The sequence below is a fragment of the Haematobia irritans genome, chromosome 3 (genome assembly GCF_050003625.1).
Source record: "Haematobia irritans isolate KBUSLIRL chromosome 3, ASM5000362v1, whole genome shotgun sequence".
Lineage (NCBI taxonomy): Eukaryota > Metazoa > Arthropoda > Insecta > Diptera > Muscidae > Haematobia > Haematobia irritans.
Window position 1 is genome coordinate 49,246,983 of NC_134399.1, and position 8,025 is coordinate 49,255,007.

An 8,025-nucleotide genomic window follows, 5' to 3' on the forward strand; every position below is an offset into this window, starting at 1 on the left:
AGTAAAACGTTTCCGTTGCTATTTAGAACTGCAAGAGTTCGAGATAGTAACGGATCACTCGTCTCTATTATGGCTTATGACTCAACCAGATCTCAGCGGTCGTCTCGCTCGGTGGGTATTCAAATTGCAGGCGTTTAAATTTAGTATTTCCCATCGCAGTGGAAAGGATCACGGGGTACCCGATGTGCTCTCCAGGGTTAACTACGAGGAAATTGCAGCTGTTGAGCTACCCGAGCCTGCCGTTGATCTTGATTCCCCCTTTTTCGATGATGTTGACTATGAGGAATTGAGAGAGAAAATTAGAAACAACAGGAGTAAATACCCCGATATGCAAATAATTGGGAAATATGTTTATATTCGCACTGAATTCTACAGGGGACAGGAGGAACAGGAGCAAACCACATGGAAACTGTGGATACCGAAGAATTTACGGGCCGCAATGATTTCCCGATTTCATGATTGTGCTATTTTCTCACATGGGGGAATGTTTAAAACACTTGAGTTGATTCGACGTAATTTTTATTGGCCCGGAATGGTGACCGACGTTCGGAATTACATACGCGACTGCGAAACATGTAAAACCACTAAGGCCCCGAATGTCATTTTGAAACCGGAAATGGGTAAACCTGTAGAGACTTCTCGGCCCTTTCAAAGATTTTACATTGATCTTCTCGGACCTTACCCACGCTCCAGGAATGGAAACATTGGTCTTTTGATCGTACTCGATCATTTGACTAAATTTCATTGGCTCTGCCCAATGAAAAAATTCACATCGAAAAAAATCATGGACTTCCTCTTAACACAGATTTTCCACCTATATGGAGTCCCGGAAACCGTGGTATCCGATAATGGGTCACAATTTCGGTCGAATGATTTCAATGCGTTTTTGACAAAGCTTGGTATAAAGCATGTTTACACTGCTTTATATTCCCCGCAGTCAAACGCATCTGAAAGAGTGAATAGATCGATCATTGCAGCGATTAGGGCCTATTTGAAGGACGATCAGCGGCTATGGGACGAGCACATTAGTGAGATCAGTTGTGCTTTGAGAAACTCTTATCACCAGGCAATCAGATGCTCCCCCTACTTCGCGACTTTCGGAATCCACATGATTACACATGGGAACTCGTATGACCTACTCAAGAATCTACGGATTCTGCAGGAACCTACCTTTCCACTCAATAAGGAGGACCGTTTGACTCTTCTGAGAGAAAAATTGCGGGAAAATATATCTAGTGCCTATGATACCAACAGGGACCAATACAATCTGCGTTCTCGTCCCATATCCTACTCTGTCGGACAAATTGTTTATAGGCGAAATTTCGCCCAGAGTAAAGCGATTGATTACTTCAATTCGAAATTGGCCCCTGTATTCATCAAGGCAAAAGTCATGTCGAAGATAGGCACCAATTATTACATTTTGGAAGATATTGGAACGAGATCGACTGGTACATATCATGCTAAAGACATGCGGCCTTAGATCTGTTCCGAACCATCAATTAACTTTCTCTGATTTCATATTAGGCATATTAGACAGGACGATGTTTGCTATTGACGATTTTCGTAAGAATCACCCCCTTTGGAATCCTATATAAATTGGAGAAATTTAATATCTCATCGAGCATTTATTGGTTGTACACCAATACCAAAAGTTGGCACATTTCACTAATGTCCGCCAATTAATCAAATTAAATTTTGTTTATTTATTTTTTTCCCTATTAGTTTATTTTTCGTAACACTTATAAGTAAATCACTATTACATATATGTGAATTTTTCCCTATTTAATATTCTTTAATTATACATTACTGATCAAAAATTTGTTTTTGTTTGAATTGATTTTACTGTGAGTGCATTTTTTCCGAGTGCATAATCCTTAGTAACTATGCATACTTCATTATAATTCATAAATTAAAAAAATGTAAAATCATATATTTCAAAATGAAAAAAAAACACCTTAAATTAAATTTAAATTTTTATTAAAAACTTAAAACGAATGCTCCATCCAATCCACGACAGTTTTCTTCCGCATTTAGAAAAACCGATGAAAACTGGTTTAATTTACCTTAAGTTGAATGATAATTGAAATATTACCTTATTTCGAAATATAGAATAATTAATAACAAAATATATCATTAAGTTAGATTTCTTATAACATTCATTGTATGTATAGAACAAGCTTCTTAAGTGAGAAATGTTAGGGGAAATGTGTATGCTACATAGACCCAATAAAATACTACATTATAGCACAATGTAAGTCTACAGTATTTTGATTTCCCATTTTGCATAGTAAGGTCCGATCGCTTTTGAATTTATCTCCGGTAAATTTCCTCATTCAAGGATAAAAAATTTCCCGGTTTGTAATATAGGTATTCGGAAGTTCAAAGGCAATATTTTTATCTTAATCATTTTCTAAACATATTTACTTCTACAAAGGTGTGTTGGGTAGTAAAATGTAATATCAGAGTATCTATGGTTATTGTGGCCCACAACAGAACTATCACTGAGTACAGAATGTATGATCCAACATAGCGAGAAAGACCAAACATTAGCACTTGCAATAACAATCCCACTATTTAAAATTAGAGACACAAAAGAGAAAAGAATATCCAAACACCAGATATGAAACATACCACCCACACTAGTTCTCTATTAGCAGCGGTTTAAGCCAAGCTTAACATAGCCGAGTGGGTAAATGCCAGCCTAGCAATTAAGGTTCGAGCCCCGTTCGGACAGATAGTTATTATTTTTATTTTTTTTAATAAATTTATTTTTCTCATTACATTATTTATTCCTTGGTCATTTTTTTTATATATAACTACAACAACACAAGAAGGTACCGAAATCTTAACGAAACATTGACCAAGCAATTATGGTATTACATTTCCAGTCAGTAACTGTATACTTGCGAGCTCTTCATTTCATATAAAACCACAAATCGGATGACAACGAATAAACTGTCATCTTAGACAATCGAAGCTTAAATTTTGCGTGTGATTCGATAGTGACAGACTTGCTTTGCTTGGAACTATTAAACCATAAGGTTATTACTCTGTCTTTCTATAAAAGTTTGTGAAATTAATTAATTAGACAAGAGTGACGAGATTTCAAATTACTCTTTTCCATGCACCGGAGTTTTTCCCCCTAGTGGGTATGTTTTTTTTTCTTGCGGAATTTTACAAAGTGAGTGTTCCATACCTAATAATCAAACAAAATTAATATCCCTGAAATTTCCACCAGAGGGTCCGGCCACAGTGAAAATACTCGAAAATTTTTATTCCTACGCGACAGATATTTCTAAGAAAACTCCCGTAAAAACAAATTGCATTATATTACAAAGGTAAGAAACCCAGTTTGCGGTATATGACCGTCGTATTGAGAAATTTACTTTCTATGACTAGGTATATCATCGCGAATTCCGTGTGGACCGCTAGTGAGATTCTTGCGTGCAACCGCTTAAACAATTTTTTTTGGGAGTGAGCCTACCTCTCCCCTGAAATCCACTACCAAAATCCGAATTTTTCATCTAGAGGAACTCAGATTTTCCGTTACGGGGGAAGATCCCCGCATAGCGGGATCAGAAGGAACCGATTAGAAACCTTAAGGAGAAGCCCCAATTAACAGTGCAGAGCCCCCTACCTACCACAAGCTCCTCGCGTGTGGGATCGTATCGGTAGCCACTCCTTGGCGAATGGGGTCTTCACTCATTATGGAAGGAGAAAACTAATTCTACAAATCTTACCACCAGTAGATCTTAAGTATTAGGACATTCTTTTGTTTTCCGTCGAGCACTAAGCCATCTTTTATTAAAATTAAAGCAAGAAGATTCAGCACCTATCTGGCAAAATTTTCTGAGTCTAAATATTCCAGCTTTCAAGAAACCACAACATCATATACATGTTCATCGAGGCCTCGACGTGCAGCAATATGGAGTTGAAATGGTGGTGAGTAAACTGAGTTTTTAATTTATTTTTCTTTGTCTTTGAAAATTTTGCCTCTTAAATAACTATCGTTTGAAATAATCTCGCATTAAAGTAAGTGAAACTGTACCCATTAATGTCTATAAAGATTTTTTTTCCTTTTGACTAAATTACACCAGATTAGATGCCCTATTTTAGTTCTTTTTCTAAGGCTAAGACCTCCTTTTTCTCTTAAGCTAGATTTAGTTTTTTGTTATTGTTTTACTTTTTTTTTGCATTCAATAAGTCCTTCAAATATTCTTTTCTTCTATATAACCAAAAAAAATCTCCGATTATGGACAGAATATAGTAAAAATATTAATCTAAGAACATTCAATCGAATATATAAAAATTATTAATTAAGCATATCAAATTTTCTATTGTAAAGACATTTGCATTGAGTTTGAAGGTTGAGATGAATTTTTAGAAGAAATACATAGTCTTTCACAAGTTTACATATTCCGATTTTTGTTCGCATCTAAGCATGTTTCTTGTTGTTGGTTATAACCAACACCAGAAAAATTTTCTTGAAAGCTAACCAATACTTTGGGGTTTTTTTTTTCAAATTAATTTGCAAAAAACCAAAACATGTATATCAATATTTTATTTAATTATTGAAACAAAAATCAAAATTAATCAACCGCATGTAAACTTTTTTAAGTCAGTGTAGTGCGCTGATTCCCACTTAAAACTTTAAATCACAATCAAACATGTTTGGACTGACTTGGACCGAGAATATGTTCGATCTTTTGATAGCCTAAAGTAAGATGTATAACAGTTCGATGGAATTTATAAATAAACTGAATTATTCCCACAATCAAATTATCATGGAGTAAATTTTGTATCTTTTTTTCTTACGAGGTGATAAGGGCGTAGGGTAAATTTACGAAGTAGGGGTCTTTGTAACAACTATGTCGATGAGACCATGGATGGGTAGGGTTAAGAGACATAACGTTCCATAACATCTGGAATGAATAATTTTTTTGGATAATCGACTAATGCCATTATCTTACATATTTTTTTTTTTTGGTTCCTCTTATGTATCGGGTTTGTTTTTTTTTGTTTTGGAGGATCTCATATAGTTTCATATGTAGTAATTTCTTTTTAGTAAGTTCTTGAAGGGGGTCTATAACAAAATTTTTGTTTGTGTAAGAGATTGCGGGTTTACTATTTCAACAGACATGAACCCCGCCACCCGACTGATAGCTAGAATCAACGACTCCCAGTCTGTTTGAAGTAGAAATTTGTTCATTTGAGGTTAATGTCATACCCTCCTGCAATCCCTGTTCAATCTCTGTTCAATCTATGTTCACTCTCGGTTAGAGTTCAAATAATTTGATGGATATACAAAATACATTTATATGGAAGGTTAGAAAATCGCAGTTTTGAACATTACAAGGGGCGTTCAATAATGTCCATCCGAGCTCGATATTAAATGGACTGACAACTCTGAATGTTGATCCAGGTATACTTAGGCTGTTAGACGAACTTCTAATAAAGAGACGTATTTCAGCCACACTAGGGCAAGCAAACATACAATGGTATGTGAACAGAGGCACTCCCCAAGGAGGAGTTCTATCACCTCTTCTTTGGAATGTTGCTATATATAAACAACCTTCTGGTTTCCTTAGAAAAAGAAAGGATAAAAGTGGTGGCATACGCAGATGATGTGGCGCTAGCAGTCAGGGGAAAATTCCCATCAACAATCAGAGATATTATACAGAGAGCTCTCCGGATGACTGAGAAATGGGCGAAAGATAATGGTCTTGATGTAAATCCAGCAAAGACAGAACTAGTCATGTACTGCAAAGATCGCAAAACTCCCACGGTGAGGCCCATATCCTTTGGGGGTATTGAAATTCCCTTTGGTGACTTGGCATTATTTTGGACAGGAAGCTGAACTTTAAGCTTAATATTGAAGAAAGGGCGAGAAAAGCAACGGTAGCTTTGTACTCGTGCAACAAGGCAATAGGGGAAAAGTGGGGACTAAGACCAAAAATTGTGCATTGGCTATACACGGCAGTAGTTAGACCTATAATGCTATATGGTGTTGTAGTCTGGTGGCCGGCACTTCAGAAACCGACTTGTTTAGATAAAGTTCAGCGTATGGCGAGCTTATGTATCTCAGGCGCATTTAGTAAGACAGGAACAGACTCCCTTAATGTCATGCTACATCTATTGCCTTTAGACATTTTAGCCAAACAGTCAGCTGCAACAACGGCTGTGCGGTTGCGCGAGCTATCGCTGTGGTCGGCAAAAATGTACGGTCATAGTTCGGTCCTCAAAGTAATGCCAGATGTGCCTAACGTAGTGGATTACACCCTGGCAAAACCACTTTTCGACAAAAAGTTTGAAACTCTAATTCCCAGCAGTGACGCGTGGTGTACACAGACCCCGGGGAATAAAAGATATATAGATTTCTTTACTGATGGCTCCAAATTGAATGGACAAGTGGGGTTCGGAGTATATTCTAAAGATCTGGAAATTCGAATAGCGAAAAGATTACCTAATCACTGTAGTGTTTTTCAGGCTGAAATAATGACAATAAGAGAGGTGGTGAATTGGCTGAGAAGTAATGTTCCAACAAATATTGGCATTAATATATACTCAGACAGTCAACCTGCAATCCTTGGACTCTGTGTTCCTTAACTCGAAAACGACCATAGACTGCCGCAAATCTCTCAACGAGATGGCTGAGCAGTACAATATTCACCTAATATGGGTGCCTGGCCATAGGAACATACCGGGGAACTGCAAAGCAGATGTGTTAGCAAGGTTAGGAACTACCTTACATATTCCAGGGGAACTAGAATCTGTTGGTATGCCTCTGGCCACTTGCAAGCTCTTACTGCGTGAGAAGGCTGTTATGATGGCCAATATTCGATGGGAAAATTGCAAGGGTTGTAACGACACCAAGCAAATATGGCCCCATTTAAACTTAAACCGCACACTAGATATGCTAGTGTTCTCAAGGCGTCAGATAGCACTACTGATATCTGCTATAACGGGTCTCTGCCTGATAGGCGAATTTGCAAAAACTATAGGTGTGAAGTATAATGACTATGGTATAAGCTGTCATAATGTGGAGGAAAAGGAACCAATTAAACACTTCTTGTGTGAGTGTCCTGCTTTTTGTTTAAGGCGTAAGCGAATTTTAGGAGCATATAGCTTTAGATTACTGGCTGACCTGGAAAACGTTAACTTAAGCAGTTTGTGAATGTTTTTGGAGCAATCTGGTTGGTTCCACAAAAGTAAATAATAGAGAAGGTTCTGTGGTTAAGACTAGAAGTGCCCATATGTAATAGGTACTTTTAGTTAAATGTGGTATCACAATGGACTGAATAGTCTAAGTGAGCCTGAAAATTAATCGGGCTGCCACTTTAACCTAACCTAACCTAACCATGTACTGCAAGGATCGCAAAACGGGGGTATTGAAATTCCCTTTGGCGATTGTGCAAAATACCTTGGCGTTATTTTGGACAGGAAGCTGAACTTTAAGCTTAATATTGAAGAAAGGGCGAGGAAAGCAACGGTAGCTTTATACTCGTGCAGGCAATAGGGAAAAAGTGGGGACTAAAACCAAAAATTGTGCATTGGCTATACACGGCAGTGGTTAGACCTATAATGCTATATGGTGTTGTAGTCTGGTGGCCGGCACTTCACCAGCCGACAAGTTTAGACAAAGTTCAGCGTATGGCGTGCTTGTGTATCTCAGGCGCATTCAGTAAGACAGGAACAAATTCCCTTAATGCCATACTGCATCTATTGCCTTTACACATTTTGGCCAAACACTCAGCTGCAACAACGGCTGTGCGGTTGAGCTGTCGCTGTGGTCGGAAAAAAGTTACGGTCACAGTTCGGTCCTCAAAATAATGCCAGATGTGCCTAAAGTAGTGGATTACATTTTGGCGAGACCAATTTTCGACAAAAAGATTGAGACTCTAATTCCCAACAGTGAGGCGTGGTGTACACAGACCCCGGGGAATAAAAGATATATAGATTTCTACATTGATGGCTCCAAGTTGGATGGACAAGTGGTTTTAGGAGTATATTCTAAAGATCTGGAAC